Below are 24,518 nucleotides of genomic sequence, written 5' to 3' on the forward strand. Positions count from 1 at the left end.
TGAGGCGAGGAGGCATTAATACAATGGGGCTGGAGCGCAGGGGTGGTGTAAATCGGGGTAACTCCATTTGCCCTGAGTGAGCCTTGCTGATTTACACCAAAGGGGGAGACTTAGCTCATCAGGGCCTCTGTTCATTGCTGTGTTGCTCTCCTAAGACAGGTAAGGTCTGCCGAGAGGAACGATGTCTCTTTGGACTGTGGATGCTGGGACTTGAGCCTGACAGCTGCCCTGCAGAGCACACACCATGGCTCACCACGGCATACACAGAACACCAGCTGAGCTTAGGCAGCTCTCGTAGCCAGATGGCTCTGAAACATTCATAATAGAAGCTGTAGCTATTATGAGCCATTTCTCCTCTGTGCATGTCCTGACAAGCTGCTGTTATTAAGTTTCAGTGTATTTCTGTTAATGTTACCTACCTATTTTCATTCCTGCATGCTGTCACACTGAGCTGGTTGGCGTGGTCTTGGGAACTGGGCTTCAAGGCTCCTCCCTGTGAAAGTTGCCAGCTCATTTATTTGTTTCTTTCCAGTGGTTCAAGCCAGTGCGTTATTCAGAAACTTCTGAAAGAGCAGGGTTGGGTAAACCTCTGATTCAGTTCATTTGAAAGCACCCTTGAAGTCCTCCTCCACATCTTGCCCTCCTGTGGCTCTTACTCCAGAGGCTCGACGAGGCCAATTTGGAGCCCATTTCTGAGAAACCATGGGTGCTTCTGTTGGAAATGTCCCTCAGCTGGAAGGTTCCCGTGCTTTCTTGCAGAGCCATGAAGTCCTCGCTTGGGCCCTGGCTCCCCCTGCCCTTTGCGTCTCAACCTCAGAGGGCAGAGGTGCAGAAGAGGGGGCAAACATGGTGTGAGGGTGTCAGTGAGTTGGAAGATCACTCGTGTTTTATCCTCATCCCAGCGTCACTCTGAAGGGGGCAGTGGTCACTGGGGCAAATTATTCTCTCCCAATGGCTACTCACTTTTGCAAAGCCCTTCAGCTCTGCAAATGGCAGCAGGGACATGGGAAGTGTCAAGGACCTCTGAGCACTCGCCGCTTTGGATGCTGCCTGTGTTGTCTCCCCACATTTAGCAACAGAGCGAGCTGTGGTGCTGTCAGCCAGTGGTCTGATCCCTCCCGGATGGATCACATTAGATGTGGCAGTTTTCCTGCGCCCAGCCAGCAGCACATGGGCTGCTGCTGCATTGGTGGAGCACCCCCTGCCCGCCTGCACTGACTGGCAGCCGTGTGCCAAGCGGCTGTGTGCAGCTGGAAACACCCGGTGCCCGAGCGTCATTTCTGACAAGGCATCTAGTTTCTGGATGTAACGTATGTAAGATTAAAAGATGCACTAAGGAGCCTATTTGCAGAACATACTTCCAGCAAACCAGTTCAGTTGGTTTGCCAGTTTATAGCACTTCTTGTATTAACCACCTGCATACTGAGAGCTGTTTCTCTTTTGTATGACAGCATTCAAAAAAGTGTGATCTTGAGATTGGCTTTAGAAATCCTGCCATTTTGGTACCTAGAGCTAGAGGGAAGTTGCCTTCTGTTTTTTGCATCTTAGCCGTTCAAGTCCCCGCATTCACAGGGGATACAAATGGACTGTAAGTTAAAGATGAGGTTCTTAGGTACATTAAAATTCCTTGAGTGGAAACCAGTAGATGTGGTGCTACTTGCTGTGAAGTTGCAGGAGGTGACCCCTCTAGAGAAGTCCAGCAACACCTTGGATTTGAAGCAATGCTTCACAATACTAGCACACCTCTTCGTTCAGGGACAGCTGAATGCATAGGAGACATCTGTGTTACCCTTTGCAGATATTTAGTTGTGGAGGTGAGTGCAAGACTCTTAGGGATGGGTGCTGCAAAAATAAGATGGCACCAACAGGCGCTTTCACTGGAGTGGCTGCATCAGTGTGTCCCGCAGCAGTCTCTGGGACTTGGCCACGAGTGCCGAGGTGCAGTCCCCAAGGGCAAGCTCCCTTCTTGACTAATCTTGGTGGATCTCATTCAACTCCTTTTTTTTTGGAGAGGGAGAGAGGGGAGCAAACACGTGGTAGTTGTTTTGTATTGCGTAGCATGAGAAATTGCCATCACAGTCGCTGTCTGTTTAGGTGAACCCATGTTCTCCCTTCCCAGGCTGCGAAGAGAAGGAAAATCTCTGGCAGGCAGCACCCAGCTCAGGGTGTTCAGGTACTATGGCAAGGCTGCGGGCAGCGTGTTTAGAGTACACGATCCAGCTGCACGGGGAGAAGGGTTTTCTTTGCAGTTGCATGTAAATCGTTGTGGAAATGGAGAGTAATAACATTCTTGTTTCAAGAATTGTCACGAATGCTTGGTTTTGAGGCCAACCATTCAGCTCCTGTTATCTCTAGGAATCAAGATGTTTATCTGTCTAAATGATTGCAGTGTGTCTCAGGTATTTGAAGGTGGTTCTTCCTATTTGTGAAAAAAAGTATAAATAGAATCAATCTTTGTTTCCGAAACTATCAAAAGCTTATTAGCCTCAGGCAGATCTTTTTATCTGTGAGGAATAAAGTAGATTTGTCCAGATCCTCAGCCAATATAAATCAGTTTAATGCCCTTGGCCCATTATTTTTCCTCGCGCAGTTTCTCTTGAGGGGGATTTGGGCTGTGAATAAGCATCTCCTTGTCTTGATGCTTATGTCTTGGTGCTGTTTGAAGCTTGGCAGAATGAGCATCAGCCCCAGCTTTTGGAGAGCTTGCATTGGGTGCTGCCCTGCTCTCCAGTGCCTGCAGAGTCAATGGAGTGAGGCTGAGCCACTTGTCAAGTAGCCAGGCAAGGTGATTGCTTTGAGGGGGTCAGCGGGGAAATGTGGGATTGGAAGGTGAGGGGCGTGGTGGTAGAGCCGAGTTCAGGTGACCCGAGATTCAAGCAGCACGCACACGTCTGCCTCTCAGGTCACTGCAAGGCTGATGCTTAGGCAGAACTTCACCAAAGCTCTGGGGCTGCTGGAAGCTGAGGCTTCCCAGCTGAGGTGCTCTGGCAAAGTGGAGCGTGTCTCCAGAAAACCTGGCTGCCGCAAGGAATCAGCAATGTTTTCCTTCCCCAAAGGAAAGCTACACTTCCACTTGCAGTTGGTCAGACTAATTGGGGGGTGTGGAGCTTAACACTGCACGTTCGTAGGGACAGGACCCTCCCCACGGCATCATGTTGAGAAGAGGACAAGAGCTGGTTGACATTGTTCTGGGTTTATGGGCAAAGCGGGGCATTCTTGCCCTCATGAGGAGACAGGGATGCTTACCAGGAGCAGTGGTGACACCAGGTGAGGGGTCCGAGGGCCGGGGGTGCCACGGGTGCCTGCATTCCCCTCTGCCCAGTAGCAAACCTGCCGGGGTCAGCACAAATCCCCCCAGCATTTCCCAGCCCCACGGAGCCCCTCCATGTCCTCCCTGGTCAGGATCCTGCCTCAAAGCCAGGGCAAGCCCTCGTGCAACCACAGGTGACTTCTCTGGGGATAGGGGCATCAAATCAAAGCAGACTGGCCTTCTGGCCGAGACATTCAGGTTACTGCAATTCTCCCCACACTCCTTCCTTTTTTTTTTTTTTTTTTTTTTTAAGGGTGTGGTATATTTTGTAAGTTTTGTGTTTATCAAGAAGTTGATTGTGTAAATAAAATTGCGGCCTTGTGTGCCAAATAGCTGGGTTATGATTTCCTGGAGGGGAGCCAAGGCGGTGTGTGGGAGCATGCCAGTGTTAATACGTTCACTTTGTGAAGAAGTACGGCGTGTGTGAAGCAGCGAGGGAGGACGCTCCGTGAGCCCTGGCGCTGGTTAACCCTTCCCGGGCACCGTCGGCTCCGTGCCTCTGCCAGGCTTTCCCCAGCGGTGGCTCACATCAGTGTGTGCATTCATGGCTGAGGTTCTTACCTGGAGCGCGGCCAACTCAAGGCGCGGGATCCCACCCTGGTTCTGCTCCCGGGGCGGGCGCCCGGGGTTTTCTTGAGCTGGCGCGTGAAGGCTGCATCGCGCAAACCTCAAAGGGGCCTCCGAGAGAGGCCAGGTCAGGCACGTGCCAGGGGATGCCAGGGCAGGGAAAAGGGCCTTGGGCTAAATGACAATAAACTGCCCGACTGTAATGAGTTTATTCCCTGTTTACTACTAAGTGCTCTCCAAAGTTTGCCCTGTTTCTGTCCTGCAGAGGCAGGCAGTGTTTTTCTCCAGCGGCTGTTCAAATAGCAGCTGAATCACTGAGCCGTCTGAGAGCACGTTCTGTGCGGGATGCGCTGTGGAGGGGAAGCCTCATGGCACCGAAGGCAACGGGAGGATCGCTACCAGGCTTTGACAGTGCCACAGCTATGCTCTGGTTGTTTGTTACCTTTTCCCTACAAATCATGCAGTCCCTGTCTGAGAGCTGCTCATACCTCCTTCCATTCATCCTTCGGTCACTGCGTTCTGAAAGTATTTAAAACGCACGAATGCAGCAAATGTAACCTCTTGCTTTCCACCAAGGAGGAAGTCATGAGTCGGCTACTTCTGCAGACAAAGCAAAGTCCCAAGGAAGCATGAAAGGACCTCATTTTGGCAAGCAGCAGGGAGTAGGGCTAGACGTGTTACAGTGGGGAGGGGAGTATGTGTGCGCGGGGAATTCTTACAGCTCAGACAAAAATAGTGGCTTCCATTATTTACCTACCTAAGCCGGAAACCTGCTTGCATTTCAGGCATTTATTGTAATTCCTCACATAGCTGAGGATGATAAGCCCCGCTAACTAGTCATTGCATGCTGACTGAAAATGATAGTTAATGTACACCATCTACCCAAACAACTTTCTTCTTTAACCCTTTCCAACCTGCTAGTTTGGGGACTGTTTTTCAGATAATATTGCTGCCGATCAGCCTCACCTCAGCTCTCCGTCTTTGTAAAATTCAGTTTAGTGGAACCCTTTGATCGCGGTCTAATCTATATGGGAGCCTTCTCAGAGCAGTTCACACGTCTAAGATGCAGTGACAGTTATGGCTCAGATTTCAAAGGAATCAAAGGGAGCCATTTGGCCGACTTCCACTAAATGTCACTGAAATTTGGATGCGTAACTCCTGTATGTTCCACGAGTTGGCTGGATGCTGTGGTTTGAGCCTAATGATCCTGAGCCGTAGCCCGGTGCAGTCAGTGAAATTCTTTTCTTTGTGCGCTATTTGGTATTTTTCAGGCCCAAGTGCCAAGGAGGAGAAAGGGCTTTGCCCTCCAGAGAGCGTACGGGGGAGCGTAAGGCTGAGCAAGAAGCGCCAGCCTGAGGGATAGAGCTCAGGCGAGGGGAGCTTACCTTTCCTGGCTGTGTTCATGTACGCATCTGTGTCTTTCTGCAGACTTGCTGTGGCTTTGCCATGCACAGAGCACACTTGGCGGTCCCGGGCACGCGGTCCCACGCGGGGCGTCCTCTTGGCAGCGCGCAGCGTGTCCTCCATGGGCTGCCATGGGCTTTGCATGGCGCACCGAGCTCTGGACCCAAGGTCACCTCTGAAATGCCTGGTGGAAACATTTCCTAATTTCAAGGGAAGTTGGCATGGGGGAAGAGAGAGAACGAGCTTGCAGTCGGGCTCCTGCCCAAAGCTGTTTGCGCCGGGATGGGTGCACCACATGACTGCCAGCAGGATATTGTTCTGGGGATTTGGCAACGTCAAAGGTACGAGGTGCATATTGATGTTTGGTACCTAAGTTATATAAATGCTCCTTGCGCAAGCCTAGCAGCTGATTTTACAAGACATGGGGGAAGACGCATCTTTTTCCAAGGGCGGGATTTAGCCCTAACTGCAGTATCTTCCCAGCCATGATATAATAACAATACTTAAGAGGCATGTAGCTCTTAAGATCATCAAAGTGATGTACAAGCAGTAACTAATTAATCCTCACAACACCCCTGTGAGGCAAGTATTACTATCCCCATTTCACAGATGGGTATGATGTGACTTTGGAAGGTCAACTGACTTGTCCGGAGCTAAAGAATCTGCAATAGAGCTCATTAGCTCCTGGCTCCCAGCCACAGCTCAGTGTACATGCCCAGCCTATTACTGTATTTTATTATGCAAATCCCCATGGAAATTAGAAGCCCAAAGCAAGCCACAGATCTAACCGTGGTGCCTTAGATCTAAATGCTAGATCCATTTTGTTTGAGATTGAGATTGGATTTTGGATGGCAATGGAAAAAATCAGAGTGACTGTCATACCTGGAAGCCTTCAAGAAAAGCAGAGGCCATGGAGATGTTTGTCGGTGGCTGCCCAGCTTCAGGGTTGTTTGCACAGTCTCTTCTGAGGCTACCGAATAGCGCCAGCAGCAGGCTGTCACCGAGACCAGTAAAAAGGCAGAGCAAGTGCAGCCTCCATTTCTGCAGGTGTGGTACAAGCAGGGCATGGACGACTCTACAGCCCTGGTGTTAAAGCTGGCTGCAGGGGCAACCCAGGAAAGCCAGCTAGCTGCAGGAACTGGGGTCTAATTCAGGCATAAAGCTTTTTTTCAGTACTGGCAAGCTTTGCTCAAAAGCTGATGTTGTCCGTGCAAACCGGCACTATTTGGATGATTCAGAAAATAAGCCAAGCCCTGTTTGGCTTGCACAACCGCAGCTCTTCCGGAAATTGCCAGGGATTTTGCGTGTGCAAGGGGAGGAAAAGACATTCAGCGTGTGAAGCTGTATGGGGACTGGTTCTTGGCTCCATGCTTCACGGACTGACAAGTGCACTGCTAGATTTCAGGAGGGTGTCATCATGCCACCGAGAGTTATTTACACTAAGTCACCGTCCAGGAACTGGGTCACAACTTTTTCTTTCATGAGACTTGGCAGCAGTCTCATGGGTTAGTAGAAGCAGAAGAGAGGATGCCTATGTGCAATGCCAAAACCAACTCAGATGCAGGGAGAATGGGGCCCTGTGCCATGGATCGGTGCGGGGCATGTCGGGCTCCGAAGGTGACGGGACAGGGCTTCAGTGCTTTGCAGCTCGAGCGGTTGCTGCTGGTCAGCCTGTGCACCCTGAACAGGTGTAAATGACTACCCAGAGGCAAAGCATGGCAGAATTGGGACCAGATCTTCAGCTAGTGTCAGTCAGTACCTCGGCTTCAATGGGCCTGCATCAATTGCCTTAGGAAAGGGTGTGATGTGGGAAACAGAGATAAGGGAACTCATGTTCTAGCACCCTATATCCCATATAATTGCTTAAATGAGAGCACAGCCCAAAACGGGTTTGCCGGATGCCAGGGTGGCGCAGAGTCAATCCCATGTTTTCAGGGCAGGTTTATGCACCAGACCGAGTTTATACACCCAACAAAACTTAGACACCCAACTGGAGGGAGCAGGTGGCCGGGGTGGGCTCGCTTTGGGTACCAGCAGCCGGGAAGATGTGGGGTGCAGAGCTCAGCACAGAGCCCGTGCCGGGGGCCTCTTGCGCTTGGGTCATGGCTCCACATCTCCTCTGCACCCCTGGCCCACGGGAGTTGGAGTGAAGCCAGCACAGGTCTGTCAGCTGGAGCAACAATCACACCTTTGTCTTGCAGGGCAGATGAATAGATAGATAACAGCGAGTTAATGGATGGCAGCCCCTTCCCCCCCAAACGTCGGCCCTGTCACTCACCTCCTCCCGCGGCAAAACGGGGCCTCGGGGACAGAGAAGGAGCGCAAAGATTAAAACAAACCCGCTGCTTTGGGTCTCCTCAGCGAACGGGGCTGATAAGAGAGGGCTGAGATCAGGAATCAGATTTCAGGGGTAACAACTGAATAACCTGAAAACGGAAGGATGCCGAAAGGGTTATCAGGAGAGAGTGAGATGGCGAGCACGTCCCAACAGCTTCTCTTTTGGAAAAAAAAGGAAAAAAGAAAAAAAAAGAAAAAAAAAAAGAAAAAAGAGGAAAGGTGTTCCTCTTGTAGCAGCTACAGACACAAAGAGCTCTTCAGACCGCTTTGCACCCACCAAGGCCTGGAAAGATAGAAGAGTGTCCCAGAGCTCTGGTGGAGGTTTTAAGCTGTTAGTTGTTCCTGTTTCCGTGCTGGCAGATTCCTGGGATCTGTAACCCCACTGTTCCCTGCTCTTCGCTGCGAAGCAAGCAGCGCTGGAAAGACTCGGGGAGTAGACAGGGCTCATGCAGCAGGCTCTGGCTCAGGCTGGACAATGTGGTTTCAATTTAGGAGCTCTCCTCTCAAGAGCCTCCATAAAGCAGCCTGAATGTAAAAGCCCCTGTTCCTACAGCACAGGAGTGCTGGGAAGACTGTCCAACACCCTCTAGAGAGAGTAGGGTTCAGCAGTGAAGGTTTCACAAAAGCTCTATGAAGGTGAAGTTCACCCCTCTACAGATCTCAGCAGAAGGGTTGTTGGAGGCGCTGTGTGATCCAAGCAGTGTATTTCCCCCACCAGGACGTGGGCCATCAGACAGTATTTGTAAGGGACAGATTATCAAGATTATCAATACCAGATTGTCAGCACAGTGGGACAGAGGCATCAGGGGGCTTTTCCCTTTTTTAGGGGTGTAAAACCCCCCACTTGTTGTATTTCACTCCAGTGGAGATTGCAGGGGGTTGTTGAGTCTGGAGGAGGAAGGCAGACAGCTGTAGCAAGGTTGCAGTTACTCCAACATGTGCAGTGAGCAGGTTTCAGCCCATTATCTGGGCGACTTGGGCAAAGCTGTGAAAAAAAGCTAAAAAGGGGCAGGGAGGATCCTGGGGCCTTGTCCCTTGTGCCTGGCATGGGGTGACCTGGGCTGGTCTAGGGTCTGTCTCCAAAAATAAAGGTACGCCTGAGGAAAGGGAGGGGGAGAGATCTGCCTTTGAGACTTTATTTTCCCATTCCCAAGGGGTGAGCCTGTCTACTTACTCACTTGGGCACATAGCACTTAACACAATTTCCTTGATAATAACAGTTTGGGGGCTCCAAAAAGCTGGCAGGTGGGAGCCAGATAAAGCAGTTGTGAAGGCAAACATCAAAAGATACTTGGATGGCTCTTGCCACCCCATGGCAGCCTTGGCATGGGGCTGGTGACCCCTCTCTGGCTGCTCTCTGGGACAGAGAGCTGCCTTGGGGCTGTGCTGGAGTGACATCGGGATCGTTCACCTCAGTGGGTGACCTTCAGCTGCCCATCTGAGAGGGGAACAGGCTGCAAATTCTGGTGCTTTGCTTCTTTGCAACATGGGGTTTGGAGCCCACCTGGCTCCCCTGGTTTTGCACCTTTGGTGCTGCTGGTTTCCAGCACCCCTAGGCAGGCCCAAGGCTGGTGGGCACTGTGGCCAGGACAGAGGTCCTTGCCCAGTCCTCTGATTCCAGAGGTGAGGGTTTAAAAGCCCTGCTGGGTACCATGGGACATGGGGAAGGACTGGAAAGCTAGGCAGCTTTCCTGGCAGCTACTCTAAGAACTATTTTAGGCCTGGTTTACATGAAAAATGGTGTTGATAGAATTTTTTGGTTAGGGAATAATTCTGTATATTTATTTTTATTTTTTTCACCACATGTTTAACCATGGGACCAGACCTCTTGTGAATGCAGTTATTTTGGCATTAAAGTGACCTACACCATACAGGCTTTCTTTCTGGTGAGAGCTCTAGTGCGTTCGCTGTTCGGATATACTCCAAGATGTATATGATATACTCCAAGATGCCTTTGTATGTAGATGAGACATTCACGGGAGAGACTTCATTGCAGCACCGTGAGGGTGAACAGGAAGATAATTACAGTCTTGCTTTTCATTGTTCCTATATAATGCTGCTGTGGGTATTTCCCACCCCAGCTGTGGCTCCCAGCTTATTCTCTGCTGAGGTGTGGATTCCCCGTCATGCAGGAGTCAGGGATACGTGGCAAGATATCACCAGATGGCTCCTTTTCACCTCCATGACCACGGAGGTGCAGGTTACCCATGCTTGAATATTTTATCAATGCATGAGGCCAGGGATACTATCCAGTTTTCTTTTCCTAGTTTTCTAGAACCAGGGAAGGGCCTGACCCGAAAGCTGGGTTCTTAAAGCAGGAGATTTTTAGAGATGCTTGAAACCAGAAACTGGATTTCAGGCCACCTCCTGAGAGCAGTGTTTTCTGTGCCAAACAGTATGGTCAGAAACATTGCATTGCTGGCTGTGTGACAGTGCTGGCTGGACCTGCTGGGTGAATGCAGACCTTGCCCCAAGATCAGGGGAACTGCGCTTCTGGAAGTCCCAAACTCAGAGATCAATTCCTCTGACTTCTTCTTAGGTGAGATTTCCAAGCAGGGAAACAGAGGGTAGAAAACCAGACATGCAACAGCATTTCTTACTCTGTTTATTATCCTTCCCTGGTAGTTCTTGACAAGCTCTGCGAAATGACTTCATAAAACCTTTCCCTGAGGTAAGAGTATTCCTGCAACTGGGAGAAACAGAAATCTGTACTGCAGCCCTGTGTGTCCTACATAGGCACCTCACACCTGATTGCCTAATTATAGAAACATTGGAGGAATATGAAAAAGACATTCTTGACTGCTTCATCCGGAGTCCAGCAAAGATAGTGTCGGGGGTCTTACAGCTGAGCATCCCTTTTGATTGCACATTTAGATCTGTGATTCCTCGGGGATATAAGAAGAGGTAATAGCAGACACCCCATGTAGTAACTCGTAGGGCTATCAAAGTCCTTGTCTCACCACCTCTGTGGTACTGGGTCGCAAATCCTTTTGTTGTATGTGAGTAGAAGAACTAGCATGTTGCAACCTGTTAGCATGGCAATGACATTAGCAGTAGTATTACCACTATTAACACCACTACTGCTACTAATACGTTAATGAGTCATATCATTAATAGATTAAGAATGAATTATGCACTGAGGTAATGTATGTTACTCTTTGATTTCAAGTGAAGGTCATTTGGAAATGTCATGCATGCCTTACTGTGGGGATGTATTTCCTCGCTTAGGAACTCCTGTGCTGGAGAAACGTTTGGCATCGCTCCTGTTTTCCTAGAAGTTTTCCACCGAATTGCAGTTTGTTAAATGGTGCTGCTTATTTTGCTCGTGTTTTCATTAATGAAATTAGGAAGGACCTAATTCTGTATTTTCTGAGCTCCGGAATTTCTCATTAGTCTTGAAAGGAACAAGGAAAAACACAAAAAAAAATACAGAGCTAGTTCTCAAATGTGCTTTTTAGGTAGTAGCTAAGAGACAGTGGAGTAGTCAGTGCTTCTTTCCAGCTCCTACAATTTCAGAGGAAATTCCCAGAGAAGCTCCTCTAACTCCTTAGACTATAGCTGTGGCAATAGTTATAGTACCTACTGTGGCTTGGACAGTGCTCGTGCAGCATGTCGTGCAAAGCAATATTCCTCCATGTCAGTGCAACGATACTTGATTTATATTTGTGGTTTTGAAATTTGATGCTATGATTTAATTTTTGGAGGAACTGCACTCCCTTCCAGGGGAAATTCTTGCTTAAGAAAGAAAGAAAGGGGGTGAGGGAAGAAAAAAAGAAGAGTGAGAATGATAGAGGTTACGATAGTATTGCGTTACCGATTGGATAAACTGACAAAACAGCCTACTATGACTCAGAGAGTTTAATTTTGTACATTTTGGCAACTTCTTAAAGCAGAAAATGAGAGCAGTACTGTCAACAGGGCTTTTGATATGTCTCGGTGTTTATACTAGAGATGAAAGTGCATTCTGAATTAGGGTGGAAGGCAGCAGGCCAGATTCTGACTTTGGCGACAAGAGGTGATAAACCCTGCAGATTTACCCCCTGTGGCAGCGAGTAGGAAATTGTTCTCCTGTTACACAAGATGTTGTGAGATTTCAAGTTTTTTTTCCATTTTGCTTGAAAGACATGGGATCCATAAAGGTTTTGTTTTTCTTATTACCACAGTAAACTAGTAGATAGCCAAGTATAGGAGACCCAGTGCCAGTCCCTGCTCTTTCTGGTTCAGGGTTCTGGCCTCCGAGCTGCTGAACTGGTCTCATTATTAGCAGCAAATCTTTCACTACTTGCATCCAACCGGAAATGAATCCTATGGGAAAGCAACATCCAAGAGCAGCCTCTTGCCTGTGGGTTGAGATATCCCTCTTGGACTTAGCAGATCCAAGTCCAGCTCCCTGATCTGTATCAGGCCTTAAAATGTAGGGCTGCTGCGCTCCAGCTGAGTGCTGAAACCAGCCCTGGGCAGGTCTGTTTATGTGTCTTCTGACCAGAAGTTTCCTCCTGGACCAGTGGAAGTTTTACTGAAGCCAATCCGTGTAAACAACTTAAACAAGCGGGGTCTGCAGGGAGGTGACAAACATCGGAACCAGTTCTGTGAACAAAGATGGGTTAAGACACGTTTGCTAGCAGTTCGGATCAGCCTCCGTGCCATGGTGTCCTTTTGTTAAGATCTAATGGAAACAGCTATAAATTGTGGTTATGATTAGCCAGCAAGAAAGGTATATGTCAGGCAAGTTCTGCCACCCTTACTCATGTGCGGTATTTCATTTACCAGGTCGTCCTGGCTATTTTGCTGGACCATCCCTGTAAGGCTGCTCTGCCCTTCTCCTCTCTGCCTCCAGCAGTGCTATTAAGGGAAGGAGGGAGCTGTGAATTCCCGCAGTCTCTGGTAAGGTACAACTTCCTTCCTTGCTCACAACTAATGAGAAAGGCTTCACCTCTTCTCCAAACGTTCTTGCCTGTTTATTTATAGAGGCCAGTATCCAGACAGTATGGGTAATGCTTCAAACCAGACCCGGGCCTGGGATGTAGGTTGGTCCAGCTCAGCTGCACAGTAGAGTTTTTGTTGGGTGGAGGCATCTTAGTGTCCTGCTTGGGACATAATATCTTGCCTCTAAATAAATGGTCTGCTCTGCAGGGTAAGGTGATTCTCAGCATGAGTGAGGCTGGTGGAACTGGGCTTATAAAAATATCTGAGCAGGGGAAGAAAATAACTACTGTTTTCCAAGAAGATGCATTTTTCTATTTTAATTTTTGTAAGGCTGTGATAAAATAAATGTTGTCTATGATGTAAAGCTGAAGGGTTGACCAGAACTTCCTTTGTGGTCAAGCTCTTTTTTTATTGATTGATTTTAAGTCCTCTAAATTTGTCAGGCTCACAAATGCAGCGGTGACTTAAGTTATAAGAGAATGTTTGTGTCTTTAAGGAAAAATACAGCGCCCCCTCCTTCCCCTTGCCCTTCTCAACCTTGCAAGGAAACCTACACTTGGACAGAATATTTTTTTCACATTCAGTGGAAAATGATGATTAAATATTCAGAAAAAATAGCAATTAAAATCCCCAGACTCCTAAATCCAAGGAAGTCTTACTGGGAAGCTGCAGAATATTAGTATGATTGCATAATTTTGACTGAAAATGCAGTGGCATTTTTATGGTAAAAGTTTAAAACTTTAGGAGAAATCTATTGAAAAAAACACTCTTTTCTGTTGATAAAAAGAGGCAATTTTTCAAGCATTTCTATACAAGCCGTTCTGCAGTTGAGCTGGATAAGCAAAGCTGTAACTATGTGGCTGTGTCTTTCCCCATGGATCTTTTCTTCCAGAGCCAGAAACCATTTCAGTTCAGCTTTTCAGTGATTCTTCACACTGGGACAGATGTCAGGATTCGGGATCATTTGGGTGGTCAAGTCCAGTCTTGTCACACTGTGTGGATACTGCTGCTCCTCTCAGCCCCTGGGGGCCTGGTATCAAGCTCTCTCTGAACTTTTGGGGCGCATCTGTGCTTAGCTGGTTTTACTGGGGTAAACATCCTCCTCTTACTACTCCCCACTGGCATGCTGCTTTGCTGCTGACTCAGGTTTGTTCCACAACAACATGCAAGTGTTGTGTGCGGAGGTACAAAATGCGAAACGGTCAGGTGAGATGACCAGGTTATGGCAAGTCGGCGACCTGAACAGCAAAGCTCAGCTGAACTCCATGTGATGAGGCCGCAAAGTGCTCAGCCCTCAAATAAAATGCAATTACTCATCATCCATCAGAATCCATGCCTACTTACATAGCTGGCTTTTGAATATAGAAATATCTGGAATCCAGATTGCATATATTGGATATGACATGGAAATCCAGGTGAGAGAAAAACAGCATAATGAACATGGAAGAGCTTTGCAAATCAGTGCAAGCCCTGCACACAGTTATTTTTATTTCCTGGGAATGCTAGCTGCTTCTCTAGTGCATTCAGTGATCAGTGCCTCTCAGGGTTTTCTGTTTCTGTGGACCGATCCCTCTCCCGTCGGACCGAGTCTTGCTTCTGGTTGGAGATTTAGAGCACAGCTGGATATTGGCGATCTTTCCAAGACTGGAAAGAGGAAAAGTGGAGTCAGGTTTTGGTGTAATGTGAGCTTATTTACACCATATAGGATGTGGACTTCTCTGGTTTGTTTTCCCTCAAGGAAAAGAGATACAGAGAGGTTAAAGGTGCTCTGGTGTATGATTGTCAATCAGCAGCAGAACCAGCCATCTAGGTTGCCTGTGGGGGTATTTCTTGGCGTTGGCTCAGTGATCTCTATTATGGGAGCTGAGATTGGCCATGCCTTGTCCACATCCCAGTTGGCGAGGGACCCTTATGATGGCCAGCAGTGCAGCTCCAGAGTAAATGAGAAGCTCGCCAGGTAGTTTTCAGTGGCAGCAGGGAAAACAGTTAGCAGAAGGGGAAGAGATTGCTTTCCACAGACCTGTGTTTTAAAGGGCATTCTGGGATGCGAGTTAACCTTTCCTTGGGTCTCTTGCCAGCAGGTGGGAACCTTTTAAAGTTGTCCTTTTACTGAGAAGGGCTGAATCGTCCGCCCTAAAGCATCCCTTAATGCAATTAAAACCAGCACTACTGCTTCTCCAACACTGGGGCCTCCGATACTGGGAGGGGAAGCGGTGGCTCCTCTTTGAAGTCCCACCTACGTGAACATCAGTGGCAGGACTTCAAAGGGAAGCTGCTATTTCCTGTTGGAGCTCAGCCCTGGTGCTCAGCACTGCTAACAAAGCAGTCGGACTGGTTGTGAAGGCACTGATCCAGCAGAGCACTTAAGCACATGCTTAAGTCCCTCGGGACTTAACCGCATGGTCTGCTGGGTTGGGACTCAACTGGGCTGGAGACTGGACCGACAGTCAGGGCTACATCTCCCAAGTCAAATTCTCCAGGGGAAGAGCGAGGTGAAAAACCTTCCACCAATGGCTCGGTGGATGCTGTGAAGCTGGGCTCCCTGTTCAGCCCCCGGTGGCTTGGGGCCCCTGTGCAGCAGCAGGAGGTGGGAAGTACCAAGAGAACTACTACTGAGTCTGGCAAACAACCTAGAGACAGACAACAGGTTGCAGAAACTATCAGCAAACGCTTGTAAGTCATGAATCCATGCTAGCCTGAAACAGCATTGTTGAGTTTAGCTCCAAGAAGCTGGCCAGGTGAGGACCTGGCCCAATAAATAGAGTTGTTAAGATGGGAGTTTATTTGCAAGCAGGTGAGAAACGCTGAAGGCGCAATCAGCCAGCCCCACCTTTTGCTGAGTAATATTTTATTTTGGTATTAGTTCTTCTGCTGTCTGAGGAGCGACTGGCAGGCTAACGGATGGCAGAATGGGGATGTAATTTTCTAGCAAGCATTATTTGGGTAATTCGCATAATTTGCACCAACTTCTGTCAGTTTCTGTCCTCAGGCTACAGATAGACCTTGTGGTCATGATCTGCAGCTGATGCACAGGTGCCTCACTGCTAGCCCCGTTCCCAGCATGGCTTCACCTCCTCTCCAGCAGCAGTGCAGCCTGACAGCGTCTCCCTCGTCGCAGTCTACGTGAAGCCCTGTGGTTGCCTCATGTGTTAGGTACTCAAGAAGTCTGGGAGACCATTCATGCTGGCAGCATTGGTCTTTGGGATTTGAAAGGCTGCTCTTCACTGTGAACAGGTGTATCGGGATTGCATGCAGTGCTTTTGTAGGCTGTGGGAATAAAGAGATGGTGAAGCCTGAGAAAGCCCCCCAGTGGTTTCCAGATCCTGGTCCCTGAAGTCCCCTAGGTGCCTCACATGTCCCGAAGCACTCCATTCTGGCTCTTTTTCCCTTTGGTCTCCCACCTGTAAAACAGACCAAGAGCTTCTTACACCCAGCTGGCTGCTAGCCAGAGAGTTCTTTGGGTAAGGGGTCTGTCTCACTGCATGTTGTCCAGGGACTGGCCTTGCTCTTGAGCGGGATTCTCCTGTAAAATGAATAAATAATAATGAGCGATGGAGGCAGGATGGATTTTGGAAGCCTTTCTTCCAAAGGCTGCCTGGATTCAAAGAAGGTGCATTTTGTTAATCTTCTTCATTTGTGTGGTTTCTGCTCGTGGGTTAACACTGAAAGGGTTTTATCCAATTCAGGGTGTACATGCAAATATTTCTATTTGAATAATACTGGAGAATAAATTTAGAACTGTTTAAAGAGGGCATGAATACCTCAATCTGCTAGGTGGAAAAATTACTACTTCTTGTGGGTAACCCAACCTGTTTAAGTTGCTAAAAACATACCTGACTTAAAAAAAAAAAAAAGGGAGAAGAAGAAGAAGAAGAAGAAATAGCTGAAAAGAGAGCTTTTTAAAAAAACAACTCTCTCCACATTTCTAGTTTAATATTTCAGTATGCAACCGTATTTTCATAACTGCAGCTTTTTTGGGCAGAGGTGGGGGAAATTAGAATATATTAAAGAACTCTGGAAACCACTTTCTATTTGTAAAACATGTTGCGTGTGTATCATAACACCTACAGGACTTGTAGCTCTGCCAGGTTGTGCACCGACTGCCAGAACTTTCCTCGCTAAATGACATTATACTACTCTGTGGGTATCGAAAACAAATATTTTGAGGGGAGGGAGCATTCTCATCCACAAAAGGTTCGGCGTGCTTGCAATATTCAGTCACAGTGTTGTATTTGAGGGCTGCTGTGCTCGTCAGCTGCTAACCATAAGCCAAAGGGTAGGTTTGGTGAACGTTTGCGTGCTTTGCAGCTGTTTATCAGCAGGTATTTGCAGTATGGCAGCCCCGAAGGAGACAGGGACTTAGTGATGCTGGGCACTGTATGAGGATGTAGCGGAGGACAGGAATGGAAATGGAAAAGGAAAGTGGTTGTCTTCAGAAGTGCAGCCCCAGAGCAGTTTTCCTCTCACAAGGTGGTGCAGGGAGGGACGTGGGATTGCCCGGCTGGTGGACGGAGCAGGGCAGCGTGCCACCATGAGGGATGTCGAGTGAAGCCATGGGGCATTGCAGCGAGGAATTCTTGTGTAATGGCTGGCATCTGGGGCTGGAAAGGGAGGCGGTGGGAGGGCTGCCTTGCTGGCCAGGCAGCTGCCGCTGCTCTGCAAAGGCTCTGCGAAGGCTGCGGCCCTGCTGCGGGGTGCAGACACGCTGCAGGTATCTCTAGCCAGTGGAGGTTACGCATTAACCCAGGGTCTCCCACAGGCTTGTGGGTTTACAGGGTGACACAGGGAGGCATCCCCTCGCCATACGAGATGAGCCCTGTTGTATCATGTTGTAAAAGCCCCAGAAGAGGAGCCAGGAAGGCAACAACAGGATTAGAGGCTGCTGAGGTCTCCTTGGTTCAGCTGCTGGAACAGCCTCCAGTGGGCTTTTCCAGCTGCTTAGGAAGTAAAGCTGCCGTAAGAGCTGCAGCTTACACCGAGGGCCATGGCCCAGCTGCAGCCCAGCGCGGAGCTGCTCCTGGGCCAGAGCCCGAAAGAGCAGGGAGCGCTGCCCAGCGCCAGCCCTCGGTGCTCCCACATCATCGGCACGCTGCGAGCGGCCTTTGCCAAGCAGAAAAGCAGAGACATTCACTGACATTTTACATTATGGTTCAGTCGCTCTTTTTCTTTGTAATAAAAGCTGCCAGTGAAGTGTGAGCTAATTAGTAGTTAGTTGTTAATATCTGGTTGCTTTTTAATCGCAGTGGAGAGTTGTGATCATTTTCACAGGTATAAGGAATTGCCGTCCTGCTAAAAACTGACGTGCCCAAATCCGCAGCTCTGCACTTCTCTGTGAGTGGAGAGGCCTGCTGGATTTTAGAAGTTGTTACTAGTGATGGATGATTAAACTAGAAAGGAAATGGAGAGATGCTTTGGAGCCAGTTAGGGAAAAATCTGCAGGAATGGGCTCTCCTGCCTTTTTAGTGTCTTTCTAGAAATGACATTATCTGGGATGGATGGGGTTGCTCCAGAGGCTTCAGGGCACATTAAAGGGTAATAAGGAGGGCATGGGGTGAGAAAAAGGTTCCTGCTGGGTTAAGAAGAGACACATGATAGCTCATCTGGGAGCAGAGAGTCAGGTTTAATAATGTCCTTGCTAAACACAGTTAATAATTGAGGTCAGGGCCCTGGGTGAGGGTAATACGGGGATAATGTCCCATGTGTGGAGTGATGGGGTAAGGAGGAGCTGTTCACAGCACGGGTGATGCTCCTGGGAGTGCACAGCAGAGTGGGGATGCCTCACTTGGGACCGTAATGGCAGCAGGTAGTTTGCAAAGCAATGTTTTTTTTTTTTTTTTTTTTTTCCTGTCTTGTCTTTTAAAATGCTTGGTAATTGCATTGCTTGCAGAGCAGGGGGGCAGCACAGAAACAAGTGTGCTGGCTTAGCACAGTCCAAACACAGATCAGATAGTGGAGATCTGATTAAGACAACAGGCTTATCCCGCTCCATCTTGCTGCTGAGGTAATGTACAGCTGGAATTAGGAGCTAGAGGGCTATGGATGTTTCCATCAGAAGGATTGGGTTTAGGTATCTGGGTGTCATTACGCCTGCTGTACATCGGAGTGCCTCCCAAAACCCATCGCAGGCCTCCTCGGAGAGCCCTGCAAGGGCATGCACACAGACGTGCTGCATGAGAGCTGAAATACAGGACGCGTATGTTCAAGGCATCACCTTTGGGGTTACACATGAAACCGGGCTGCTAAGAGTAGGGTAGATGCTACTTTCTAGCTGCCCTTAATTGCCACCACTCTGAGCAATCCGAGCGTCTCCTTGCCGGGGATGCCCGCTGGGGCTGTGCTGTGTGCTGGCAGAACGGGGCTCGCTCAGCACCCAGCTTTGGGCTGCAGCTTGCTGGGACCTGGCACGCCTCCTGCCTGGCATGGGGAAGGAAGGTGACTGCAGCCCATCACAGTTTCTTCTACCTCATGGCAAGACTGGAGGGAGGATGGGAAAAAAGCGCTCTCTGATTACAACCCATGTATGTGCTTTGGCAGAGAGAACACAGTGTAATTGTGGGCCAGAATTTTGCCATTAAGTGGTAAATCCTTGAAAAGCGTAATTCTGCAGACCTTAGGCAAGGGAAAAGCATGTTTCTTGGGTTTGCCCTGAGAGCCAGGAGGACTGGGAACATGCTGGGGGGACAGAGGCATTGCGGAGCCGTGTGGGTCTGGGTTCAGCTCCAGGCATTTGCACGGTTTCTTCTGTGGCATCCCCCTGCAGTCAGCCTGTGCCTTTGCTGCCTGTCCCGTCACTGAGGGGGGAAACCACCTCTGTTCAGTTAAAAAGTGTGGGAAAAGGACACCCCGTACCAGTCGATACATCGCCCCGCACAGCATCAGTACGGTGCCTAGCACGGGGAGGGTCCTGTGACCTGCAGGGACTTCTGTGCCAGCAAGCCATAATAAATCACAAGTATCACACGACGTCTCTGACAGACCCTTCCTTCCTTCCTCAGGCTTGTACTCAAGGTATGGGGTAAGAAAAACAAAAAGGGAAAGAAATAGCTTACTACATGGCCGGATTGCATTAGTTTGGCAGTCTTTGCCTGAAAAAGGCCTGGTGGCACATGAAAAATGAATCAGTATGTGAAGGACTGGAACATTAGTGTGAGATCTAGCAGGCTGATGAAGGACTGAAAACACTGCCTGAATAAGTCATTCATGGCTTATCATCCCAGTAATCATTTCCTCGGAGATAAACGCTTTTGAGAAAGTATTAAACTGAACATGGCATAGACTTAAAATTGAAGATAGATCCAGGTCACGTTCTGCCCAGCAGTGAGGCTGGCTGGCAACGAGCCCTTTTGGGGAGCTCTTTGTGCAGGGACGTGCACTGGGGTCGGCAGCGCCCGACAGGACATCCAAGGGATGCAGCAGCAAACAATCCCTGCCATGTCACACCGCTGCAGTCCTCCCGTGCTAGCAAAATGCCTGGCCTAGCTTGTGGCAAGCTGGACCTTCTGTGAGCCCCACGCCCGAGCTTGGGCCCTGTGCAAAAAGCCAGCATGTGGTCTGCAGAAAAAGACTCAACCGCAAGGCATAAGTTAATCTTAATTGCTGTGTTTCCTCACTTTTTGGCTTGGCTTTGTCACCGCCGTAATGTTCTTTTAATGCTGTTATTGTTTCTTCCATACATTAAGTGTTTTACAAATGATGGATGGTCAGGGCTCTCTGATGTTTGCTTGCAACAGCTCAGTTACGCGTCCTGCTAAAATAGTAGCCAAAGGAGAAGATTAAGAGGCTGTGTGTACAGCTAAGATGGATTGGGGATTCTGATCCTCGGGCTGGGTGTTGTCTGTCCTCACAGGTATTTCCAGCTGAGATTACGCTGCCGTACCCCTGCTGTAAGTTGGCCTGCGTTACTCCGCTGTTCCCAGAGGAGAATCCATCCCCGCTGGTGGTGGCGGGTGCTCCCAAGATCACAGAGTCCCAATTGTCCTCCCTGTGCAATTCGTTTGCCACATGTTTAAAAATGAATGTAGCTATGTGAATAAGAGGAAAAGTTCAGGCAGAGGAATAATTTATAATTCCCAATAATATTGCTTCTAGCTACTGCTCTATAGTGCCAGTTCCTGCCCAGTGTGGTTTCAGCAGCTAACAGCTATAAAAGTTTGTTGACCTGAGAGGCTTAATATCAACCATAGGTACAGTCAAAGTCAATATGGAGGCTGAAAATCCAGTGCTAATAGAAAAATAGAAGTCAATATTTAGGATGTGAGTCAGGAACTTAAAATAGGAAAGCGAAACAGATGAGGGCTGTAGCTGCAAGAGTGCTGGAGGTGAAATGTTTAGATCCAAGGCCCACTGCTGATTACTATCTTCCCCTCTAACAAGGTTGCTCATTCTGCTTCAGAAATTCATTTCCAGTGGCCAGGCCACCTCCCTGACCTATATTCCTCAGACTGCCATTACGTCAGAGCCTGCCTATTTGGGGTTATAAGTGAAATCCTCTGTCTTCTAGGTGAAATCCACAGGTAATTATACACGGGGCAAATATGGGCTGGGGCACGGAGAGGCCAGCAGAAGAGTTTGGCTTAGGTCTGTTTATACTGGAAAATCCCCTTCTAAGGCTGTACTGTTAATTCTTCGAGGGAAGGGGAGGGGGCACGGGGAAACTCCCCCCCTTCTAGGCAGTAGCTGACGGGAACAGTGATTGCTCAGTGAGGCTTTTCCAGCTAAGCATCAGGTGGAAAAGTAACCAGCATTAAGTGGGGGTTTTCGTGCTGGAGAGGGGCACGAGGAACTGAGAGCTCTTACCCACAAATGAAAATGATGTGGCCTTATTTACACTATGAGGTATGGGGAGCAATGCCCGAGCATGCTGCCGATGAATTTATATGCCCTTCGGCGGGGTGGTATTTTAATTTATACAAGCTCCCTCAGTTTGGTTGCAGTGGACGAGATCTCCAGCAGATGCAAATCCGTCCAGCCCCATTAAAGTGGAGTCCATTTGCACCAGCTGAGGATCAAGTCCACATCTTCTGGAATTTAAAGAAATTGCTGTCTGCCAGGTTCTCCCATGGCAGTGCTTCTCTCCACTGGCTTGGTAGCTAAGAAGGTTTCTCGGTGTCACACTGACATTGTTTTGCTTCTGTAAGAGGACCCCATCACATCCTCCTCCGACACATGCAATGACATTCCTTTGTTTTGGCTTTGATGTCATAACATTGTTTTCACAGACTTGCCCTGATCTTGTTGTGACAAGGTCAAGTCCCATTCAGCTCAAGAGGAAAGTATTAATACCAGGGTGAAAAACCCTGGTATTAATTAAGCCCTGAGCTGTAACTTCAGGCATACGTTGCTGTTCTTACTTCTTGCATGTAAAATGCTTCAGCCAACACAATTGGTATGATGCTAGCTTTGATTTTTAGAAATGTGTGTACTCTAATGAATGATTGCTGGACAGGAAAAAAAGCAGATGCAAAATCTGAACTGTGCTCACAAGTAAGACGAGGTAGAAGGGAAACAAGTCTGACAAACAATGCTGGAGTACAACACAGTTGAATGGGAAAATCTATTGCTGAAAGTTATTTTTTGGTGAAATATAAGGTTTCAAGTGAAGTATAGGTCTATGTGAGTTTGAACTTCTAATTTTAAAATCCAAAAGCCCCAAACCTAAACTATTTCAGCTGCAGCACAGTTTTATTGTAATATGGTTCCTGTTCCATGCAACCCCTTCAGACTATTGTGATCCTCACCAGGTTTTAATTTAATGTAATTGCAGACTTTGACAGTTTCCTAGCATTATTGTAATATCAAGTGTTTATTTTTTTTTTCTGAGTAAGTCTCAGGCAATGCGGATAGTGAGCACAACCTAGAGTACATACATTGGGATATCCAATGCCTGGTAGCTATTTCACTTAGTATTTTAGGCACAGAAACTGAGACACAGGGCGAGTAATGATTTGCCTATGGTCCTAAGTGAAACCTGTTGTAGGCTGAGTAGGTAATGGGATCACAGTCCAATGGGACGTTCCCCTAGACCAGAAGACCTCCAGCCATCTCATACTCCCCTTTGCTGCAGCCTCACTTTTTGCTCAGGAGAAAAATAAACAGTCGCTGTTTGTCCCACCCTGGGGACTAGCATTAAAACGTGTGCCGCACCTTTCAGGCAGGCTTTTTCAGCTGGAGACTTCCCAGAGATAAGGTACCCATAGACATTATCTGTATATAAGGGTGTACGTAACGGGCTCTCTTAAGGCTGGCAGAAATCCAGTTTCTTGTTCGCAAGAAACCAGAGGAAACTACATTTTCTTTCCTTTTTTAATACCAGGTAAAGCAGCAGCTCTTGGGTCTGGCAGCTGCTCAGTTTCCCTTCTGTAGCAATTCTGCTTTGATGCCTTTCTGACTCCGAGGGCAAAATTTAACCTGTTCCTGGTCCCCCGCTGCCCTTGGGCTCCTTGCTCCATCCCTGCCCAGCAACACGACAGCCTCCCGCTGGTGTTGCCCTGGTATTTGGGGCTGTGCTGTGGGCTGGGCGAGGGGATCTCACTGCTGTGGCACGCAGTAGGGCTGCAGGGAGCTCTTGCTCTGTCCTGCCCTACCCATGCTGGGGCACAAGGCAGGGGATGCCTGCTTGAGGGCCACATCATCTGCTGCTCCCAAATACGCCAGCATTGCAGGCAGGGCTCTTTCTACATCTTTGCTCTGCCTTTGGTAGGGCAAAAGTGAATCAAACGCAGGATGTTGTGTAGGAAACTTCTCAAGGCTCTGTGAGCCACCGTGTCTGATGGAACTTTCTTTCCATAGCGAGCCTCCCAGCTGGGAGCAGTTCTCATCGTCATACCTCTGGGGGAGTCCCATGATTTGGGAAAATACAAACCACAGCTCAGTTTTAAACAAAACTGCTAAGAAGGTACTAAACAAGACCATTGTATAAAGAATTGGGTATGTGTCAGATGCTTTGAAGATTTTAAATACAGTAGGTATTGTAACATGTTCTTATTACAATAAAAGTTTTCCTATCATTTGGACAGATTCAGCAGTGCAGATTTTAGAGGGACAGAATGTCCTAAATGGGCTAAAATTGTTTTACTCTGCATAAACATGTCATGATTTTTAAAGAACTTAGGCTCTTTCATGGACAGAAACTTGGAATTTCTTCCCTCAAACAGCACAAAGCTTTCCATTGTGAGCTCTGACGACTCGGGAAATATTGGATCTTAAACTTATCATTCTTCAAGACTGAACGTTGCGTGTTCTGTTCCTCAGAAGATTGTAATTTTGCAGAGGTGTTGCCCGCTAATGAAGAAAGCTCAAATCACTGCCACCTGGGCTCTTGTCTGAAGATACATCTCTGTGGAGGTCCAAAGGAGGATTATTGAAATCTGTTTCCTTATTCTGTTTGCCATAAAGAGGATGAAAAATACTTTGACATGAGGATATGAAGAGCTTTGCAAGGCTGGTCTAAAAATGTGTTGGAAGACAAAGCAACAACTCCTTTACTGAACCTATGACATCTCAGATTAGAAGAAGACAAAATTCTTCACTGCCACCCCGACACAAAGAAACATGCCTGGGCACGTTAAAACACCGAGTGCGTTTCCAAGATCTTCCTACAAAATTGCCTGTGGAAAAGGGAAGATAAAGAATTAGAAAATAAAATATCACGTCCAAAGTGGCTGTTTGACAGACACACAGAAACTTAGAGGAGCAAGGAAGATTCCCCACACCATTGTATGCTCCTGGGTAAAGCTGGGAAACAGCTGCGGGCTTGTGGGCTCACCTGCTGCAGGTACCTTTGGCCCTTTTGCCCAAGCTGTATTTCACTAGTATACCTCAAGGAGGCTGGGCTCTTAAGTGATTCAAGCTGGATAAGATTGGCTGCAATGGAAAATTTGTATGCCTCTGTGCCTCTCTAGCTGAAGAACCATTAGCAAAAATAGATTAGCACCTGATTGTTGCAAACAGGACTGTGAACCTAAGAGGAGAAAAC

The 24,518-nt window shown here is 48.2% G+C and overlaps 2 long non-coding RNA genes across 2 annotated transcripts in view; one reads left to right on the forward strand and one right to left on the reverse strand.

Moving 5' to 3' along the window:
* The window catches only part of LOC118164101, an 85,944-nt gene that overhangs the window by 58,893 nt on the left and 2,533 nt on the right, over positions 1 to 24,518 (forward strand). Inside the window, exon 2 of the long non-coding RNA XR_004749340.1 lies at positions 12,389 to 12,502. This is a non-coding gene — a long non-coding RNA (uncharacterized LOC118164101). The remainder of the gene's footprint in view (positions 1 to 12,388; positions 12,503 to 24,518) is intronic.
* Positions 1,750 to 5,587, reverse strand: LOC118164102. Its single transcript, XR_004749341.1, has 2 exons — positions 5,263 to 5,587; positions 1,750 to 2,419 (listed from the first exon to the last, which is right to left on the reverse strand). It is a non-coding gene; the product is annotated as an uncharacterized LOC118164102 (long non-coding RNA).

This window comes from Oxyura jamaicensis, chromosome 3, assembly GCF_011077185.1.
Source record: "Oxyura jamaicensis isolate SHBP4307 breed ruddy duck chromosome 3, BPBGC_Ojam_1.0, whole genome shotgun sequence".
Lineage (NCBI taxonomy): Eukaryota > Metazoa > Chordata > Aves > Anseriformes > Anatidae > Oxyura > Oxyura jamaicensis.